The sequence below is a fragment of the Gopherus flavomarginatus genome, unplaced genomic scaffold, assembly GCF_025201925.1.
Source record: "Gopherus flavomarginatus isolate rGopFla2 unplaced genomic scaffold, rGopFla2.mat.asm mat_scaffold_90_arrow_ctg1, whole genome shotgun sequence".
NCBI classification, from domain to species: domain Eukaryota; kingdom Metazoa; phylum Chordata; order Testudines; family Testudinidae; genus Gopherus; species Gopherus flavomarginatus.
The window spans coordinates 78,731-101,030 of NW_026115176.1; the positions used below are offsets into that span (position 1 = coordinate 78,731).

The 22,300-nt window shown below is 45.3% G+C and overlaps 2 pseudogenes; both read right to left on the reverse strand.

Annotated features, from left to right (window-relative positions):
* Nucleotides 1-278: 278 nt before the first annotated feature.
* LOC127042682 (olfactory receptor 1020-like) lies at nt 279-1,077 on the reverse strand (annotated as a pseudogene).
* Nucleotides 1,078-9,376: 8,299 nt separating this feature from the next.
* LOC127042683 (cytosolic phospholipase A2 gamma-like) overlaps nt 9,377-22,300 on the reverse strand; it is a 46,541-nt pseudogene continuing 33,617 nt past the window's right edge.

The following is a 22,300-nucleotide window of genomic DNA, read 5'->3' on the forward strand; positions in this document are numbered from 1 at the left end:
GTACGTGGAGGACAGCAAGCTGCACTCCACAGTTCCAGCAACCGACACGCGGTAAGAATGAACTGAGGAGCGGGCGGGCCGGCAGGGGTATATATCTAGTGCCATAGTGGCGCCACTCTAGGGGCGACCTGCCGGCCCACTGGAGTTGCTAGGGTAAAAAGTTTCCGGCAAACGTGAACAGTGCGGCGGCACAAACCTACCTGGAATATGATATGAGCAATCACTCGAAGAAAATCTTTGTTGCTTTTTACAGAATCCAGACTAACACGGCTAACCCCTCAGTTACTTGACATCATGATAATGATAATGATGGTCCCGTATTACAGACTCATCACCAGCAGGTGAGAGGAGCAAGTGGAAAAGTCCTTTTGCCTCCTGACAGAAAAGGCAATTTGCAGGATGGCTGAGAGGATAAAATGTAAGACACAACAAAGAAGAGGAAGGAGACCAGGGATACCAGGAGCAGGAGACCAGAATAATAATTTCCACCATGGGGCTTTTTGTGCAGGACAATTTGAGCAGCTCCTCCATGTCACAGAACAAATTATTAATTTCATTAAGGCCACAGAAGCTTAGCTGAGGAACCATCCCCACTGTTAATGCACTGGCTGAGAAACCAGTTATCCAGGAGGCAGATACCAGCTGAAGGCAAACCCTGAGGTTCATCTTAACATTATCGCTGAGTGGGTTGCATATGGCTAGATAATGGTCATAAGCCATGACTGCAAGTAGGAAACACTCTGCAAGCCAAAGCACTAAAGAAGAACAACTGTGTGATGCAGTCCCTGAAGGACATTGTCTTGTCCTCTGCCAAGAATCCAGCCAGCAACCTGGGGGCAATGACTGAGGTGTAGCAAGTGTCCAGGAAAGACAAGTTCCCCAGAAAGAAGCACATGGGGGTGTGAAGCTGCTGATTTGCCACAACTAGCACAACAGTGAGAAGGTTCCCAGCCATGATCACAATGTAGATCACTAGAAACAGCACAAATGTAGAATCTGAACTTCATCCAGGTTCCTGAATCCCAGCAGAATGAACTTGGTGATGGATGTTTCATTCTTCCATTGCATGTGCTCCATGTGTTCTCTGAAAGAAAGAAAAAGAAGAAGAAAGAAAGAAAGAAAAGAAAGAAAGAAAGAAAGAAAGAAAATTGTCTCTCCCCAGATCTCCAGATATGTCCTTGTTCTACCATCTCTTTTAATTTTATTCAATATTTATTTAAGAAGTGATTTTCAAAAGATTGAGTGTTTCTCTACATTGCACTTTTGTCATTAAAACTTTTGTCGCACAGGGGTGTGAACAAAACATTCTCCTGAATGACAAAATTTTAACGACGAAAAGTGCCGGTGTGGACAGCACTTTCTTGGAAGCTGCTCTCTCGTCAACGAAGCAACCACCCCTCATGGGAGGGAGGGCTTATTTTGTCACCGAGAGAGAGCTCTCCCAGTGACAGGGGAAGCTACACTGCTTACCTTACAATGGTGCAGTTGCAGAGGATCCGCTGCACCGTTTTAAGGTGTGCAGCATAGACATAGCCTCAGTTAGGCACCTAGTGGGATTTTACAACACCTCAGTACCTAAATTTATTGATTTCAACAGATATTACGTGACAAGATGCTTTTGAAAATCCCGCTAGGCTCTAAATACCTTCAAAATCTGGCCCATAACCTTTTTAAGAGCATTAGCAAATCCATCTAGGAATGTCTCTGCATCTTTAGGCATCTAAATACCTTTGAAAATCTGGCCCTTAGTGTGTAATACTTTTTCACCTGACCTGATGACATATGAGTTTTCACAACACTACAGTATATCTGCCAACATGATAACAGAACTTCACAGAAGGGCACTTTTTGTTACCTCTGTAAAGAGAAAAAAATAACAGAGGCATATGTCAGCAAAACCCAGAGTGACTTACCTATAATTTCTTCAGCAACAAACATAGCACATATAGATGAGATTCTCACTCCACTCCCCATTGTATTGGCATAATGGGGTCTTAGTGGAATTGATCCAAAACATTTTTTTTCAATGGAAATTTTAAAGTTTTTAGCTAAAAAACTTGAAAAGAGAGATTTTGCCCAAAAATTGGAGTTGCAGTGCCTCCTGGGATATGTAGTTTGCACCTCATGTCTCCATTCTCAAGAAGCTGGGATCGCCCATCTGGACTACATCTTCCATAATGCAGCAGGAACAGGGACTCCATATTGCAAAGCTGTCTCTCACTAAGATCACAGAATCATAGAATCATATAAAATTAGGATTGGAAGAGACCTCAGGAGGTCATCTAGTCCAATCCCCTGCTCAAAGCAGGACCAACACCAACTAAATCATCCCAGCCAAAACTTTGTCATGCCATACCTTAGAAATCTCTAAGGATGGAGATTCCACTACTTCCCTAGGTAACCCTTTTCAGTGCTTCACCACCCTCCTAGTGAAATAGTGTTTCCTAATATCCAACCTAGACGTCCCTCAGGGCAACTTGAGAACATTGCTTCTTGTTCTGTCATCTGCCACCACTGAGAACAGCCTAGCTTCATCCTCTGTGGAACCCGCCTTCAGATAGTTGAAGGCTGCTATCAAATCCCCCCTCATTGTTCTCTCTTTGCAGACTAAAGAACCCCAGTTCCCTCAGCCTCTCATCGTAATTCTTGTGATCCAGCCCCTAACAATTCTGTTGTCCTCTGCTAGACTCTCTCCAATTTGTCCACACCCTTCTTGTAGGGCGGGGCCCAAAATACGCCAGATGAGGTCTCACCAATGCCGAATAGAGAGGAATGAACCAGTCCCTCAATCTGCTGGCAATGCTCCTACTAATACAGCCCAATATGCCATTGGCCTTCTTGGCAACAAGGTCACATTGCTGATTCATGTCCAGCTTCTCACCCACTGTAATCCCCACATCCTTTTCTGCAGAACTGCTGCTTAGCTAGTCAGCCCCAGCCTGTAGTGGTGCCTGGGATTCTTCAGTCCTAAGTGCAGGACTCTGCACTTGTCCTTGTTAAACTTCATCAGGTTTCCTTTTGCCCAATCCTCCAATTTGTCTAAGTCACTATGGACCCTACCCCTACCTTCCAGCATATCTACCTCTCCCCTCAGCTTAGTGTCATCTGTGAACTTGCTGAGGATGCAATTAATCCCGTCATCCAAATTATTGATAAAGATGTTGAACAAAACCGGCCCTAGGTCTGACCCCTGGGGCACTCTACTTGTTACCGGCTGTCAACTAGACATCGAGCCATTGATCACTACCCGTTGAGCCCAACAATCTAGCCAGCTTTCTATCCACATTATAGTCCATTCATCCAGTCCGTACTTCTTTAATTTGCTGGCAAGAATACTGTGGGAGACTGTATCCAAAGCTTTGCTAAAGTCAAGATATATCATATCCACTACTTTTCACATATCCATAGAGCCAGTTAACTCATCTGTCATAAATATAAAGAGAAGGGTAACAACCTTTATGTATGCAGTAACATCAAATCCCTACTGCCCAGAGGTACAGAATCTCTTACCTGTATGGGGTTAATCAGTTCAATTTGCCTAGCTTTCACCTGACCAGAAGGACCAATGGGGAAAAAAGATACTTTCAAATATGGGGGGGGGTTGTTAGTGCTCTTTGTTTTGTTCCCTCTTGAGACAAAGAGGGAGACCAAGCAGGTAATCCAGCTCCTATTAAAATGATACACCTATGCTGGAGGTAATATTATTCTTGCTTTGTAACTGGGAAGCAGAGTCAGAGGGGAATCCTCTGTGTTTTAAGTCTTTTTATTACCCTGTAAAATTACCTTCCATCCTGATTTTACAGACGTGCTTCTTTTACTTTTTTCTTTATAATAAAGTTCCTCTTTTAAGAATCTCATTGGTTTTTAGTGTCCTAAAAATCCAAGGGTCTGGTCTGTGCTCACCTTGTTAATCTATTTGGTTGGTAGATTATTTTCAAGCCTTCCCAGGAAAAGAGGTGAAGGGGTTTGGGGGGATTTTTGGGAGGGGGATAGGGCTCCAAGTGGCCCCTCCCTGAATATTTGTTTAAATCACTTGGTGGTGGCAGCAATACCATCCAAGGACAAGGAAGGAATTTTGCCTTGGGGAAGTTTTTAACCTAAGATGGTGGAATATAAGCTTAGGGGGTCTTTCATGAGGGTCCCCACATTTGTACCTGTAGCAGGGTGGTTGCCTGCTCCTGCCCTGAAGGGTTTGAAAAGCAGCCTGAGAGGGCTTGAAAGCTGCAGCTCTATAAGCTGGGCTGATTGGGGAAGTGGCCTTAGCTGGGCCACAGCCCAATCAGGTTATGACTGGCCTGTATAAGGCAGCCAGGGAAACCAGGAGCAGTCTCTCTTTGCCTGTAGAGAGAGAAGGGTATGGTTGCAGGGAGTTAGAGATAGGGTACCTGAGTGAAGCAGGGCTGGGGAGCTCTAGCCTGGAAATCCCCAGGCTGCAGCCTAGTATAAGACAACACAGTACTGGGGGTTGCAGAGGGTAGCCCATGGGTAGGCAAAGGCAGCAGGTCCAAAACCAAACCCCTTTGCCTATGATGAGGGGCTGATATTGCAGTCTGCCCCAGTGAACGGGGGCTAGATGGAGACTGGGCAATAGTCAAAACTGAGGCAAAGTGGAGATAGTGGGTTGGGGGGTTCCCCAGGGGGCAGCACCCCAGTTAAAAGGGCACCAGGGTACAGGGAGGGACACAGGGGCCAAGAAGACAGGTGGATCACTGGCCTGCAGAGGGTGCTTCTGACTGGCAGTGAGTTAATTCCCAAGGACAACCAGCAGGAGGTGCCCCAGGGGTGAGTCTGCATGTCTACAGTACCTCAGAGTGGGGAGGGAACCCTAATATCATCATAGAAGGCAATCAGCTTGGTCAGGCATGACTTGCCCTTGGTGAATCCATGTTGACAGTTCCTGATCACCTTCGTCTCCTCCAAGTGCTTCAAAATGGAATTCTTGAGTACCTGCTCCATGATTTTGCTTGGGACTGAAATGAGGCTGACCGCTCTGTAGTTCCTCAGGTTCTCTTTCTTCCCTTTCTAAAATATGGGCAATATATTTGCCTTTTTCAAATCATCTGGGACCTCCCTTATAGCCACTAATTTTCAAAGATAACAGCCAATGGCTGTGCAATCACAAAAGCATCCTTGGATGCATTAGATCTGGACCCATGGACTTGTGCATGTCCAGCTTTTCTAAATAGTCTTTAACCTGTTCTTTCACCACTGAGGGCTGCTCTCTTCTCCCCATACTGTGTTGCCCAGTGCAGCAGTCTGTGAAGCACTGAGTACTTCAGCTTTTTCCACACCGTGTCACTAGGTTGCCTCCCCCATTTAGTAAGGGTCCCCCACTTTCCCTGACCTCCTTCTTGTTGCTAACATACCTGTAGAAACCCTTCTTGTTACCCTTCAAATCTCTTGCTAGCTGCAACTCCAGTTGTGCTTTGGCCTTCCTGATTACACCTCTTTATGCTCTAGCAATATTTTTATACTCCTCCTTAGTCATCTGTCCAAATTTCCACTTTTTTTAAGATTTCTTTTAAGTTTAAGCTCACCAAAGATTTCATTGTTAAGCCAAGCTGGTCACCTGCCATATATGCTATTCTTTCAGCACTTCGGGATGGTTTGTTCCTGCACTCTTAATAAGGTTTCTTTAAAATACAGCCAGCTCTCCTGGACTCCTTGCCCCCTCATATTAGCTTCCTAGGGGATCCTGTCCATTAGTTCCCTAAGGGAGTCTAAATCCAAGTCCCATATTTTGCTACTCTCCTTTCTTCCTTTTGTGAGGATTCTGAACTCAACCTTTTCATTGGTCATTGCTGCCTAGATTGCCACCCACTTCTATTTCCCCTACCAATTCTTCCCTGTTTGTAAGCAGCAGGTCAAGAGGAGCATGGCCCCTAGTTGGTTGCTCCAGCACTTGTACCAGGAAGTTGTCCCCAACACTCTCCAAAAACTTCCTGGAGAGATGAGACCAGGATGCATTATGAGGGATGGATGAGGAAGCCCAGCCTCTAGGGGAGAATGGGGACACTTGGAACAAACTACAACTCCCAGGAGGCACTGCAACTCCCATTATTTGGGTAAATTCTCCCAGTCCTTAGACCCAGTCCCCAGTTTGCATCACTATTTACCAGCAGGCTCAGCCAGGTTCAACTTTTTGCAAAATTTCTCATGGGGAGCTGTGACCAGGTGTGAACATATTGTCCCAAACCAGCCTTTTTGAAAGCAAGTATCATTTAATCTCAACAGTAGGAATCAAAGCACACCACAACAATGGGGTTTTGTTCCCAAAGCAAACAGTCAATATTCAGCTGCCTTACTTGAAGTTGGGTTGGATTAACTTATCCAGAGATCCCACTTCTTGCTCTGGGAGGAACAGTCTCTATCCCTGCAGCCTCTGAGTTCCAGCAGCTTGGATTTTCAAACACTCCAAAAGCAGTTTCCCACCTGTCAGCCCTCCTATCTGCAGTCACCAGCCTGGTGGTGGTAAAACTTAAAAGGCACTGTCCTTATAATGGGTTCAGGTTGCCTTGAATGGTGCACTGAGGTTTGGGACTGTGGGTGTGTGCTAAGGAGTCTGGGGTGCAGAGGGAGCTTGGGCAGTGGATGTGGAGGAGGTGAGAGGGATGATCGCCCCACCTTAGCCTCAGAGACACATGATAGACTGAGTGAGCAGCATGGTCAGGGAAGCTGCTCCTGCACCCTGCCCAACAAAACGAGCTGCCTGACTCCCTGCCTGTGTCTGCAGCTACTTTTACATAACCAATAGCATCTTGTTTCCTGGAGGAGAAACAGCCCTCTTAACCTTGTCCAAAATGACATGGCCGTGCCCGGCCACCCTTTTGCCACCCAACCCAGCTCCAGACCTCACCTCCAGGCACCCCCTCCCCTCATACTGAGCAGACTGGAGGAGGTGCAGATCTCATGGCTGTGACTTTTCATCCCCAACCCAAACCTGACACTTATCGTTGGGTACTGTACCCAAAGCATCCCGAATCCAACACCTATAGTCGTGCCCCATCAGGTTTGGGTCAGGCAAAGGGCTCCACTCCTGTAGAACTATGGAATTACACAATTTTACAACGTTTCGAAGCAGCCAGGTGAGACAATACAAAGGCAGACAATGCTACATAGACATAGCATATCTGGGGCGGGGAGTTAGGGGGAGTAATAAAAAAGAAGTGTCCACTTCTTTCAACAGCTGCATGAGTGCTGGACACTTGTTTGTTTGTTACAGTTCCAACAGACATCTGATCCCCTTGCTGTCATTGAGCAGCATGCTGCTCTACATAGAGTGCATTGAAATGACTTACGGTGTAAAGTACAACTCAGTGTGAGCAAGAGAATCCAAAGCTGGCCCTTACTCAGGCAAGTACTTTTTTCTCACAAAGAGGCAAGAGGAGCAGGGCTTAGCACACAGCCCCCTCCTTGGCATCTCCCATGGGCTAGCTTGGTCACCTCCCAGCAAGGGCTGGCTTTTATGGATCCCATTCTTAGGCATCCATCCCTCCTCATTGGTTGCATAGAAGCCTGAGCACCTCACTCAGGCTTTGTGGATCTCACTGAATTTCTAGGCACCTAAGAGTTAGGAGTGGGGACGCTCAGCGCCTAATGGGTGGTCTACACTGAAAACATACATCGTCAGCGCTACAACTCTCAGGTGTAGTCAAGCTAACCCCTGGTGCAAACAGCTATAGGTCAACAGAAGAATTCCTCCAGTGATGTAGCTACTGCCTCGGGGTGCGGGTGGGGGAATTACCTACAGAACCCCTCCCACCACTGCAGTGAGCATCCACACTGAAGCGCTACAGCTGTGCTGCCGTAACATTGTAAGTGCTGACATATCCTATGTCCCTTTGTGAATTTAGTCCTTTGCACTCTCATTTACTGTGGAACAATCAGACAGTGGTGAAACAAAGCCAGGCTATTTCTAGTACTGAGGCACACGAGGTGAAAAATGATGGGAAATTATTGTTTGTTTATGTAATATTCATCACACAGAAGGAAAGAGGCTTGTAAAATGTATTGTCACACACAGCACAAGAAACATTTTGAAATTAAGAAGCAATAAGAAATTCACCACTATAAATAACGGGCCATATTCTAGCCTCCGTGTAAATGTGGAGTAACATCATCAGCTTCAGTAAAGTTACTCCACTCTTACCAGAGGTGTAAATGAGATTGTATCATGGATCACAGCTCAGGAGAAAATTCCTTTCTTATTTCCATTCCTTTTCTAAACCAGCAGAACTGACAAAGAAAACTTGCAGACACATTTGTGTGCCAGGCAGCTGTAATATTATTCTGCACAGTGTAAGTTCTGTGTGATACTGTGTAGAGTGACCAGATAGCAAGTGTGAAAAATTGGAACATTTTTTTTGGTGGGGTGGGGGTATAGTTGTGTATATAAGACAAAATCCCTAATATCGGAATGGTCCCAATAATATCGGGATGTCTGGTCAACCTAGAAAGGTGCCATGTGAGCACTGGCAAACCAACATGTATGGATGTGTCTTCAAATTCTATCTATCATAACCTATTGTATATGAATTATCTATCATCACAAGCTATTGTATATAAATCTATCTAGCTACGTCATCATTATCTACTGTTTATCTACTTATGTGTCTAATAAGCATCACTATCTAGCTTTCTATCTATCTTTCTAGGAACATTTAGCCAAATTCATCATCCTGTAGCCAGGGCTACATTCACAAAAGGACTTGGCTCCTAGCTGCTATATTACACACCAGAAGTCCAGCATCAGGCTCCACTAGGGGTCACCAGACCCCCACTCAGATGTTGCTGAATCCTGTAGATGCCTTATCTCAGTTAACACCCATGTTTTGGCAGAAATAGTTCCCTAGATGCCTGAGGGTGTGCACACGGCTGCCCTGTTCTAGGCTAACAGATGCCTAAGCCCCACAGCAATGCACAAACTAAGGGAAGAAGAGGTGTTCCTCTGCATAGCTTGCCTGTGGGGCCCGCCACTGAAGGCTATAGAGCTGAGGACTAGAGCCCAGGTCTATGAACTCAAAGGGGAGTGAAGCAGTTATCAGGCTTCTTGCCCTTGCTCTCTCACACGAAGCCAAAATCCCCCCCTCCCCTGCACCATGACACTATCCCACTGTCCAGTGAGGAGGGCCCTCCCCTCAGAGGTAGCAGACGCCTCTGCAAATCCCTTCTCCCCCTGAGGCAGACAGGGGACTTGAACTGGGGTGTCCTCCATCCCATCTGAGGATTCTAAGTACTGGCCTAGCAGTTCTGAGGGAGGTCATCTTCCTTCTTCTCACACCACGGCTCAGGCTCCACAGGTAAGGTAGGCAGAGGAATGGCTGTCTTTCCCAAGTCGGGAATCACTCTGGAGCTTAGGAACCTGGACAACAAGATGGCAGCTGTTGTGCACATGCCCCAAGGCTGAAACATGGACACACAGGGAAATTTCACTGAAACAACTAGGTGCTGAGGGAGCATAGACACTACAGGGTTCTGCGACAGCTGAGCAAGAGTTTTGTGAATCTCAGGGATGATGAAATCTGGGACTCAGGCACCTACAGGGGCATTTAGGTGCCTAAATCCCTTTTGTGAATTGAAGGCCTGGTCTATACTAGGGAGGGGGTCGATCTAAGTTATACAACTTCAGCTACATGAATAACGTAGCTGAAGTTGACGTACTTAGATCTACTTGTCATGGTGTCTTCGCTGTGGTAAGTTGATGGCTGACGGTCTGTCGTTGACTCCGACTGTGCCTCTTGCCCTGGTAGAGTACCGGAGTCGACAGGAGAGCACTCAGCAGTTGATTTATCGCTTCGAGACTAGACACGATAAATCGACCCCCCCCCGCTGGATTAATTGCTACCCGTGGATCCAGCGGGTAATGTAGACAAACCCCAACACAGTGAAACTAACTCCTCCCTGCTGCACTTAGGTTCTAAGTGGTCACAGTGAACAGCCTCTCGGGAAATGTAAGTCAGAGCCAGGCACAGAATTTCTGATCTTCATGATCAGGAACCAAACAGAAATGTGGTTTTAAAACTCCTTGGGGGAGGACACAATCTGCTGGATCTCCTTCAGAATCCTATCCTTGTTGTTGGATACATTCATCTTGGCTTTTTTGAGGAGTATTTTGACATTGTCCTCTGAGTAGGATGAAGTAAAGGTGGTAAACGTGTCTCTGAAGTCCTTTATTTTATCTAGGAATAAAATAGGTGCGTAAGTGCCAAATATAGGGAAACAATGGTTCTGCTTTTACAATTTGACTGCTCCCAGAACCATAGAATCCAGGTACCGAAAGAGGCAGAGGAACAACATGGCCAACTCCTGAAGTTTACTTAGAATCACAGAAATGAGGGGCTGAAAGGGATCTCGAGATGTCACTAAGTCCAATTTCCTGTGCTGAGGCAGGACCAAGTGAACCTAGACCATCCCTGACATTTGTTTGTCCAAGCTGCTCCTAAAATCTTCAGTTGAGGATTCTACCATGTCCCATGGAAGCCTATTCCAGAGTGTAACTACCCTGAGAATTAGAAAGTTTTTCCTAGTTCTCCACCCCCTGACACACACATGAAAAAAAACCCATGACCAGATGACTAGCAACATAGACAATAAAGGGGAAGGGATGCAAATCTGCATAAGTAAAAAACACATCAAAGATTTTCTGACCAGTTTGAATGAATTCAAATCATCAGGGCCTGATGCTATTTACCCGATGGTACTGAAGGAATTAGCTGAAGAAATCTTGGAGTCACTGACAATAATATTTATGAACTCATGGATGACAGGAGAGGTCCTGGAAGGCTGGAGACAAGCTCATCTTTAAAAAGGGGGGAAAGGGAGAGCCACGGAACTTGAGAACCTACTAGAACAATGTCTAAAACATTAACTTTACAAATACCTGGAAGACAAAGAGGTGATCACTAACAGCCTGCATGGATTTACCAAGAAGAAATCATGCCAAACCAGCTTGATTTCCTTCTTTGGAAGAGTAACTGATTTGGTGGTAGGGGGAATGCAGTGGACATAATATAGCTGGACATCAGCAAGGGTTTTGACACAGTCCTACATGACATTCAAATAAGTAAGCTGGAGAAATGCAGACTTGGTAGAACTATCATTAAGCAGATATATAATTGGTTAAACAACCTCAAAAAAAGAGTAACTATTAATGGAATGTTGTAGATTGGAGGGAGTTCTCAAGTGGGGTTCCACAGGAATCTGTTCTGGGTCAAATGTTGTTTAACGTCTTAATTAATGATCTGGATGTAGAACTAGAGAATATACTTATCTAGTTTTCAGATGACACAAAGCTGAGAGGTTGCCAACACTTTGGAGGATAGAGCTAACATTCAAAGGGATCTTCATAAATTGGAGCACTGGGCTATAGACAACAAAATGAAATTCAACAAAGACAAATGTAAAGTTCTGCACTTAGGGAAGAAAAACCAAATGCACAAATACAGAATGGGGGGTAACTGGCTTGGCAGCAGCACTTCTGAGAAGGATGTGGGAGTTGTGGTGGATCACAATCTCAATATGAGTCAGCAATGTGATGTTGTTGCAAAGAAAGCAAATGCAATTTTAGGCTGAATTAACAGAGGCATAGTATGTAAGTCACAGAAGGTAATAGTACCACTGTACTCAGCGCTGGATGGACCTCATCTGGAGTACTAATTTTGGTCACTAATATATAGAAAGGATATACAGAAACTGGAAAGGCTCCAGAGGTAAGCAACAAAGATGATCAAAGGGATGTGTAGAAGGGTGGACTTTCCCCTGCAGCGCCTCCTGCTGGTGACTTCTAGAATTAGTTTGGTTCCAGCTCCAGAGTGCCCTCTGCAGGCCAGTGATCCATCTGTCCTCTGGCCCTCGTGTCCCTCTCTGGACCCGGTGCCCTTTTACATGGGGTGCTGCCCCTGGCAGTAACCCCTTTCTCTCAGGGTCTCCCCTCCTCAGGAACCCCTACCCTCTATCCCCACCTTGCTTCAGTATATGGCTATTGCCAGTCATTGTCTAGCGCCACGCCCTGGGGCAGACTGCAGTGTCAACCTACTCATCACTGGCAAGGAGGGTTTGGACCTGCTGCCTTGGTCTACCCCTGGGCTGCCCTCTGCAACCCCCAGTACCTATTAGCCGAATGCTAGACTGCAGCCTGGGGCTTTCCAGGCTGGAGCTCCCCAGCTCCTCTGCCTTTCCCCAGCCCTGCTTCACTCAGTTACCTTGTGTCTAGCTCCCTGCAGCCAGGCCCTTCTCCATCTACAAACAGACAGAGACTTCCCCTTGGCTTCTGGCTTCCCTGGCCTTCTCATAAGGTCTTGTTGCTCAGTTTGGGGCATGGCCCCAGCTGCAGCCACTTCCCCAAATCAGCCCAGCCTAAAGGCTGCTTTCTCCAGCCACAGCCCCTTCCCAGGGCTGTGTTTAATCCCTTCAGGGCAGGAGCAGGGATCCACTCTGCTACACGATAGAATGCCCTTGACGCCTTCGAGGAGCACTGGATGCTGTCCGGGGTTCTCTGCTCGGTGTCCCCATCAGGCTCCCTTCTTATGACCCTTTGACCTCACTCTTGTCCCCTGTTCTTTATTAGTTGTCCCCCAGAATCAGTGGGGTTCTGAGGTCCTGTAATCCTCCCCTTAGGCAGGGGGGGATCTATTAGCAATGGGTGGGCTTCCGCCTTCCCAGTTCCCAGAAACCCAATAGGTACAGGATGGAATGCAATCCCTATGAGCAAAGGCTGAAGGAACTGGGTATGTTAGTTTGGAAAAGAGAGATTGAGTGGGGCATGATATCAGTCTTCAAATACTTAAAAGGCTGCTGTCATAATATAAAGGGAAGGGTAACAACTCTTATGTATGCAGTAACATAACCTCCTTCCTGGCCAGAGGTACAGAATCCCCTTACCTATAAGGGGTTAATCAGGTCATTTAACTTAGTTGGCACCTGACCCAGAAGGAACAATGTGGAAACAAAAGATACTTTCAAAATGGTCGGTGGGAGGGTTTTTTTTGTGCTCTCTTTGTTGGTTCCCTCTCGGGACAAAGAGAGAGACCAAATAGGAAAACCAGCTCCTAACAAGATCCTGAAATTATATATCTAAAATTACAGAAATTGTAAGTAATAGCAAGGAATGCATTAGATTAGCTTTTGTTTTAGCTTGTGAATTTCCCTATGCTAAGAGGTAATTTTATTCCTATTTTGTAACTGGAGAAGCAGAGTCAGAGGGGAATCCTCTGTGGTTTAAAATCTTGTTATTTAACCTGTAAAGGATATCTTCCATCCTGATTTTGCAGGTAGTGTATTCTTATATATTTTTTTTATAAAATTCTTTGTTTACGAACCTGATTAATTTTCAGTGTCCTAAAAAACCAGGGATTTGGTCTGTGCTCACTTTGTTTACCTATTTGATTAGTATATTATTCTCAAGCCCTCCCTAGGAAAAGGGGTGAAGAGGTTTGGGGGGATATTTGGAGAAGGTAGGGGCTCCAACTGGCCACTCCCTAAATGTTTGTTTAAATCACTTGGTGGTGGCAGCAATACCGTCCCAAGTACAAGAAAAGGAATTTTTGCCTTGGGGAAGTTTTTAACCTAAACTGTTGGAATATAAACTAAAGGGGGGCTTTCATGCGGGTCCCCACATGTGTACCCCAGAGTTCAGAGTGGGGAGGGAACCCTAGCAGCTGCCATGAAAAAAGATGGAGCAAAGTTGTTTCTCTCTTGCCACAGAGGGCTGGATAAAAGGCAATGGGTTCAAACTACAGCACAACAGATTTAGATTGAATCTCAGGAAAAAATCCTAACTGTAAGAATGGTAGGACAATGGAATAAACTGCTTAGGGAGGTCATGGAATCTCCTTCACTGGAGATTTTCAAAAGAAGGCTGGGTAGCCATCTGTCCAGGATGGTTTTGACAGAATAAATCCTGAATCTTGGCTGGGGGTTAGACTAGATGACACTTGTGGTCCCTTCCAACCTTATAGAAGTCATGGGCCATATTAAGCCCATGATTTCTTGTCCTTTCTTCAATGGACATTGAGAATAGTCTTTATAAAGCCCTTAACATATTTGAAGACTGTTATCAGGATTAGATGAGGATCGCAGCTATTATTTATATTTTCAAAAGTAAGTTTCCAGTCCTTAGGTTTCAGAGAAAAACCTGAAAATGTGACACTAATGTACTGTAAAGGTGCAGAAATCAGAAAACAAATACAAATAACAAGGCATTTAGTGTTTTCTTAACACTTTAATGATTTTAAGGCCATCTCATGCTTTTAAGAAAGCTTAGCTACCTAGCTAGCCAGATAGATAGACAGATTATATTGGGATAGCCTATCTATCTATCTATCTATCTATCTATCTATCTATCTATCTATCTATCTACACTGGTGTGATTGACTATGTAGCCCAAAAAGGCCCTGAAAGGGTTAACTTGGGCCAATTATGTTACCTGGCTGCATGTGGAGAGAGAACCAGACTTAACTGAAGGTGAGTGCCAGCTGAGGAAGGTGTTAGGTGAGCTCCATGAAGGCAAGAGTTTTCAGCGAAGAAGGGGGCTGCAAAGGAGCACCTCTCTCTGAGTTAGGGAGTGGAGAGATATTGAAGAGATTTGGCCCCAGGGATAGTCTCCTGAGATTGGAAATCTGGCAAGAGGCAGTGAGAGATAGCAACTACTGGAACAAAGCTGGCTCCAGTACTAAGCCCTGAACAAAGGGCAGGATTTGGAGAATCAGGGAAAAGAGCCCTGGGAGCAGCTCAGCAGAGGAACAAAGCAGCAGGGAAGGATGAGAGGCCAAGCCTGAGGAGGGTAGAAATCGGCCTTCAGTTCATCCGTTTGTCATTGGGATTTTTGTTAAGGGATTCCAGGGGAGAGCCTGCCCCTGAAAGAAAGGCTGAAACCTAGAGAGGTTTGGAAGAAGAAGGCATGTGAAAGGAGCAGACCGTGATTGTTGGTTATAGGGCCCCTAGCTGCAAACGGGTGGAGTGTGTGGGCCAGGGTTCCCCTACCAGCCACAGGGGAAGGGCATGAAGTCCTTGAAAAGGGGCCAAGGATGACTGGAAGCCATATGGTAAGGTTGCTCAAGCTCCCTAGGACTAGAGTTGGTGACAGAGACCTGATATAAGGACACTAGACTTTTTTCTGGGACCCTGGTACACTGGATGGGGGGATTTAAATTATGACCTAACCCAAAGGCTGAGCCCTGGAAAAGGTGGTCCCACCAAGGTGACCATCCGCTGGGGGCTCCAGATGGGGAAAGAGACATTATGCTCACACCTGGCCATAAGAAGATGCTCTACAGATGAGTCCTCGTCCCCATCTTCCCTACATTTTGGGCTGCATAAGTAAGGGGCAAATGCCAGCAGATCGAGGGACGTGATCATTCCCCTCTATTTCGACATTGGTGAGGCCTCATCTGGAGTACTGTGTCCTGTTTTGGGCCCACACTACAAAGAAGACGGTGGAAAAGATTGGAAAGAGTCCGAGTGAAGGGCAACAAAAAGGATTAGGGTGCTGGAGCACAATGACTTATGAGGAGAGGCTGAGGAAACTGGGATTGGTTAGTCTGCAGAAGAGAAGAATGGGGGGGGGGGATTTGATATGCTGCTTTCAACTACCTGAAAAGGGTGTTCCGAAGAGGATGGATCTAGACTGTTCTCAGTGGTACCTGATGACAGAACAAAGAGTAATGGTCTCAAGTTGTGGTGGGAGAGGTCTAGGTTGGATATTAGGAAAAGCTTTGTCTCACTCGGAGAGTGGTGAAGCACTGGAATGGGTTAGCCTAGGGAGGTGGTGGAATCTCCTTCCTTAGAGGTTTTTAAGGCCTCTGCTTGAAAAAAGCCCTGGCTGGGATGATTTAGTTGGGAATTGGTCCGCTTTGAGCAGGGTTTTGGACTAGATGACCTCCTGAGATCTCTTCCACCCTGATATTCTATGATTCTACGCTCCTCAAGTTTGTCTATTTTATTTCCCTTCCTGTGCAAACTAGGAAAAAAAACAAAAAATTTTCCAGACACTTTTGTTTGCTGGGTCAGCTGGAGATGTTGATGGGAGTTAGGTGCCCAAGTCCTTGTGAGGAGCTCTGCAATTACATAACCAGTGCAGCAGAGTCAAAGCATGAATCTGTCCTGAGTACAAGGGAGTCTGTATCTCATGTAATTCACATGTTGACGAGGCCAAGAGGAAAGTCTAAGTGACACCAGTTAGGTCCCCTTTCCACTCCCCACTGGAAGGGTGGCCTGTTCTGCCAAATCTCCTGTCAGTTACAGAGATTGGAATCCAGAGAAAAACCATTCTATTTGAGTAAAATATATATAAAAAAATTTAAAACATTGATCAGTAAGAGACTTGGACATCTTTGTACTTGATTAGCATGAACCTACACGGGCCTAGTTTTCTGACCGCAGGGTGACTCTCAAGTGAATTGGAAAAGCGCACATTTAAAACAGGTGGGGATTATTTTGCTGAACACACAAGTGACCTGTGGAACTCATTGTTGCAGGGATTACCATGGCCGGGCACAATATGAATTGTAGGAAGTGGTTGATATTATGCAAACATCCATGGATTAAAAGAAGAATGCAAAAGATATAAGCCTGCCTGCATTAGCCCATAACCAAAAACTATTTCCCTGGGAAAGGTTTATTTGTATTTTTTATTATGGGGTTTTGTGCCCTTCCTTGTGACTCATGTCGTGTTGGACACTGTCAGAGTCAGGACAGAGAGCTAGATAGGACCCTGCTCTGGTAGACAGTGGCAATACCTGAGGCTCCTCTGCTCTTGTCCACTATGGTCAGCCAGGAGAAACTCCATTTCAGTTAGTAAGCTCCAACCAGACACATGGGATGAGGTTCACAGTAGAACTCAGGTGTCAAGTTACTGAGAATCATGGTGCCTATAAAATTTTAGACCCCTATAAAATCACTGGGTTCAGACAGGCTGAGTTAGGTGCCCAGGCTCCTGGTACAAAGAACAAAGAACGACAAGTGTCCTGGGAAAGTGATCCACAAACTCAGCACGTCAAAGTCAGGCTGGTGGAGGCGCTTGTCTCTGCTTGGGGGTTCTCAGCTGTGATGACAGACACTGTATAGCCTGGTGTTACAGACACTTACACGGGTTGTGGGGGGCCCCAGCATTCAGTCCCCCTGCTCCACTGACTCTCCAATTATTTATCCAAACTGGACAGCTACACAGGAGATACTGAGAGATTCCCACATCACAATATCCCCCTGCCCAGTGGTTTTGGCATTCTCACACCCTGAGAGAGAGCACACAGGGGCCTGATCCTGCAAGCCATGCCTCAGCATGTCTGCCACCAGCCACGTGAGGCAGAGAAATGCCTCTCTTCGTGCATCTGGAAGCCTGGGATGGGGCAGCAGTGGACATGCCCAGAGACAGAAGCACATACACTGATGAGAACTTTTTCTGCAAATCTTAGGCCCTGAGCAAGTGTAGAGTTCCTATAGAGTCTGGTGGCAGCTAAAGCAGCGGTTTTGTGATTCCCGGTGAGGCCTGATCCTGACATTTAGGTAGCTAAACCAGCAATGAGGCACCAAAGTCCCTCTGTGAATCTAGCCCATAGAGTTTTAGAAGAGAGCTGTACAATTAAAGTAACCTGGACAATTTTGTTGTTGAAGAGAGGGAAGTGCATGACGGTAGGAACATCTTTTCCTTTGAAGATGTAGCAATCAGAGGGGTTATCAATGTCCTTAATCTCTTCTGTGTTATCTCGGGAAATGGGATGTTATTTGCCTCACAGTACTTGGCAGATTTTCTTAATGGTCTGGGAAGGAGGAAAAAGTGATTTTAAAAAATAAATAAATAAATGAAATGATCATTCCCACTATAAAAAACGTGATGTCACTAATATGGCCAGGCTAGACGTTTTAAAAATACCCCTAAACCTACAGTGTACAAAACATTCCCAAGGGAGCCTCTAAGGAACTGACTAATCGAGGGCCTCCATGGAAACCAGACGTGACCTGTTGCCATATCTCTGTAATGAGAAATCTTTGTATAGCAAAAGCATATATTGTGGCTGAGGGTTTTCAAAAGCTCCTAAGGGATTGGATGTCCAGTTCCCATTAAAAATTATCCTTTAGGTGGCTTTGAAAACTTCAGCCCATGGTAATGAACAGAAATCAAAAACCCAGAACTTCAGCTCCAAAAGCACAAGTTTGATTTTTGTTTTGTTTTGTTTTGTTTTTTACAAATTCACCTATAGGAAAACTCTTGTTCCATGTAAATCAAAGTAGCAAAGTGTTATAGTAGCTGCAGCCCTAGAGAGAGACAATAATCACCTATGGAGCATTGGTGATATGTGAGGCTGAGGTTAGCGAGTTTTGCAGAGTTCTAACTGAGTTATTGGAACTTAGTTCACATTTTTACTGACCCTAGTCTCATCCTGCTGAGAGTGCTCTTGGCTCGTTGGGTGCTAACAGAAAATAACAATTTGGTCAGATCCAATGACTGTCATTTAGCACATCAGCTAGGACTGTGATACACACAGGAGCGTATCTGTGAGAGTAAGCAGTTGCCATTTTTACACAGAGTAAACTGAACTTCAAGGAATTTCCTCTTCTTCCTTGATATACAAAGGGAAAGAGAGGTCATGACTGGTCACATGCCGCTTATTCCAAACCCAGAGCGATCTTGCAGAGAATAAGATAAATATTCCCCAGTGGATCCTATACAGCCCACCCATCTCAAATTGTGATCCCCGACAGCACCTTCCGGGAATCCAAATGACTGCTGCTAACAACAGTGGTAACCTCACTGGGTCATAGGCCAAGTCCTGGGTATTTGTGCAGTGATTGATCCTTAGTTGTAGTGTTGGGAGACAATACACAATAATAAGAAAAAGTTACCTCGAAAAGGATCCCCATACGCTGAGTCGAAGGAGAGGATCAGTTTCACTTTCCTCTCTGGGCGCAGAACGAGGGGGTAGGGCGGAATTTATGGCAATGCCGGCATCGATCAAGTGGATGAATTCTTTGTTGGTCAATCCAGGTAGATTGGGCTTTACCTGCGAACGTGCATCCACATATTGTTTTAGGCTGTGATTTTTCCAAGGGGGTCACAATTAGTGAGGTGCCCAAATCCCCTGAATTCCATGTTCATTTTCGAAGGCGCCTAAGCTGGCAGATAAACTCCTAGTGGGGATTATCTAAGGCATTTCTGTCAAGAGTAAGGCCCCAGAGCTAGCCTGCTTACATGCTAGCTTAATAGTACCCCCTCTCCCCCCACAGCAGTCTAACCAGCAAAATTGGGCCCCCGCTGAGTGCGCCTGATTAGCCCAACCAGCCCGACTGGCTGTGTGGATCTGCAGACTTGCTCTTATGACCAGTGGCAGGGTGCTTGCAGCTCAAAGCATTCACCCCTGGCTGGGAGAGCACCTGCTCCTGTCCTGTGCCCAGCCTTGCTCCCACCTTGCCTTGCTCCAGGTAACTGACTCTGATTCCTGGCCTCTGACTCTGCATTTGACCCTCGGCACTGGCCCCCTGCCTTTGACTCTGGCACTGACCTTTGGCTCCAATTCCTGGCTACTGATGCCTTTTGTCACCACTTGGTGTGACTCCTGCTCTAGCCGTTAGGCATGAAGTCCCCCATCATGGTCACTGTCAGGCATCGAATTCCATTTGAAACTAGTGGGAGTTAGGTGCCTACCCTGCTTGCGTGCTTCTGTAATTACCACAAAGGGCCAGACTTGCAAAGGTGGGCTGCTGCCTAAAGATACAGAGAGAGGCCTAGTGGGTATTCAGAAGCTCCGAGGGCCCAGATTGATAAAGGTATTTATGTACTTCTGCCCTCAGCACTTAACAGATTTTGGAGATTTTCAAAGGGATTTGAGCACTTAGGAGCCGAAATCCCATTGGCCGTCTATAGTCCTAAATCAGTTTGGTGTTGCAGTGCTGACCACATCAATTCCTAAATACCTTTAACAATCTGGGCCTCGGTGTCTGAATCTCATTAACCCCAGATGTCTATCAATATCTTTAGGCACTAAAACCTTGCCCTCAGGCTCCTTGAAAAACCTCAGCTCTACTTTTGTGAAATTAGTATCTAAACCAGCTCAGTGACACATGGGCATCAACAACAAACACATATTTGAGCCAGCGTTTGGTAAGTCTCCATTTTAGGAGAATCTCGACTGCCTTATAAAGAAGTTCTGACTCAGGGCAAATTCCAAATCATATTAATATCCAGCACTTCTACTGTTCGATTTTTTTTTACTTTACAAAAGTAAAATACACTAGCTCACAACAGAGTGGGGCAAACACAGTAACAGCTCACTGACAATTATCTGTCAAACAAAAGCCCCACATTCCCTTCAGGTTTCATATGAAGTTTCTTTATTTACTTCCCATGAACACTCAAAAAGGCAATTGGAGTTGGTCAAAAAATGAAAAATATCAACAAAAAAAGAGTTGAAATTTTAAAATTGTTTCATTCCACAACTCCCTGCTGCCCCTTGCAACCCATTACACAGTATAGCTGTCCCTTTCCTGTCTCTCACCCTCTGCTGCCTTCTATGCCCGTTATACAGCACGGCTGCCTTTTTCTCATTACTTTCTATTTAATCTATTCTCTGTCAAACCAGAACCTTGAAAAACAGGAAAATTCATACTGCAGATGTAGAAACAAATGGGGAAAGTGCAATTCAAATGGATTTTGCTTACTATCTGCGTACAGAAAGTTGTTGGTGTACCCCCATATCCAGTAGCAGATACAGGTCACGGTTTTCCATAACAATTGCCATACACTCCATACATATTCTATTAGGCGAAGAAAAATCACAATAAAAATCAAAGCTGAAAATAAGTAACACATGAAATAGCTAGGGGAAGTCTGCAGACTGATTTCTTCTTCCTCATCAGTATGCTAGGTAGGTGGTGATAGGGGCAGAGAGCACGGTATTGTTAGGATAAAAAGGCCTCAGGTACATAGTGCTACCTCTAGCAGGGACATATCACATCACAGAAGGTTATCCATGCTTGCAGGGGAAGCTGGACTCAGCCTGTCTGATTTTCTAGCCTCCTCATACCACTTACTGACACTGATGCTTGCCAGGATGCAGGGACTCCCACTTGCTGGGGCTTTTAGGAGTAAGTGCAGCCCCCATGACAAAATGGATGTTTCTTTCATTTTCGCAGGCTATAACGAGGACCATTTTGTATGACAGGACTTGGAATGGGGCTGGGTTGATGAGAGTAGCAGTGGTTGGGCGTGAATGGGCTTGGCCAGACAGACTGCTTGGATCAGGGAATCCACAACATCCAGGCTCTTTTTCACAGAGAAAGTTTGACTGTTGGGGTTTGTTCTGAAATCAAGACAAATGGATTAACTGATGAAAAATATTCTCTTTTAGCATATACTGCTTATACTTGGTTGAATTACCAGACCTAGAACACCTGACATTGTGCTTCTTACTATGCTTGTAAAAAATAAATAAATTGTACTGTCAACAATTCTGTTGATCATTAATAAAAAGTTGGTAACTGAATTTACTTTCTCCAAAAGTAGGACTAGCCTTTGTTTACTCAAAGACCTCTAAGGCTGCTAGATACTTAACGGCCACAATCCTTCAATATTGTATGACTTCAGGATAAGTTCTAAATGCCCTTGTGTTCTCTTAAATTACAGCTAACTCCCTCCAGGCCAGATTTTAAAAGAAATATTTAAGCACCTAGTGGGATTTTTAAATCAGTGGGAGTTAGGTGCCTAGACACTTTTAGACATCCCACTCCAGGCTTAAATGCCTTTAAAAATTTGGCCCTGAAACTGTTAAGCACTCTTATTCAGCGTCTCTACGTCTTTTGTGGGATTACTTCTTTCTAAACTATTATTAGGCTTGGAAGGATTAGATTTTTATCAATAAATGTCAATTTCATAGGACACTCACGTGGATACAAAAAATCCCATCTACGATAACAGAAATTTACAGAGAGGCAAAAACATGAAAAATATTGCTTGAGAACTCATTTGAGTTTCATAGAATCATAGAATATGATGGTTGGAAGGGACTTCAGGAGGTCATCTAGTCCCATCCCCTGCTCAAAGCAGGACCAATTCCCAGCTAAATCATCCCAGACAGGGCTTTGTCAAGCCTAGCCTTAAAAACCTCTAAGGAAGGAGATTCCACCACCTCCCTAGGTAACCCATTCCAGTGCATCACCACCCTCATAGTGAAAAAGTTTTTCCTAATATCCAACCTAAACCTCCCTCACTGCAACTTGAGACCATTACTCCTTGTTCTGTCATCTGCTACCTCTGAGAACAGCCTAGATCCATCCTATTTGGAACCCCCTTTCAGGTAGCTGAAAGCAGCTA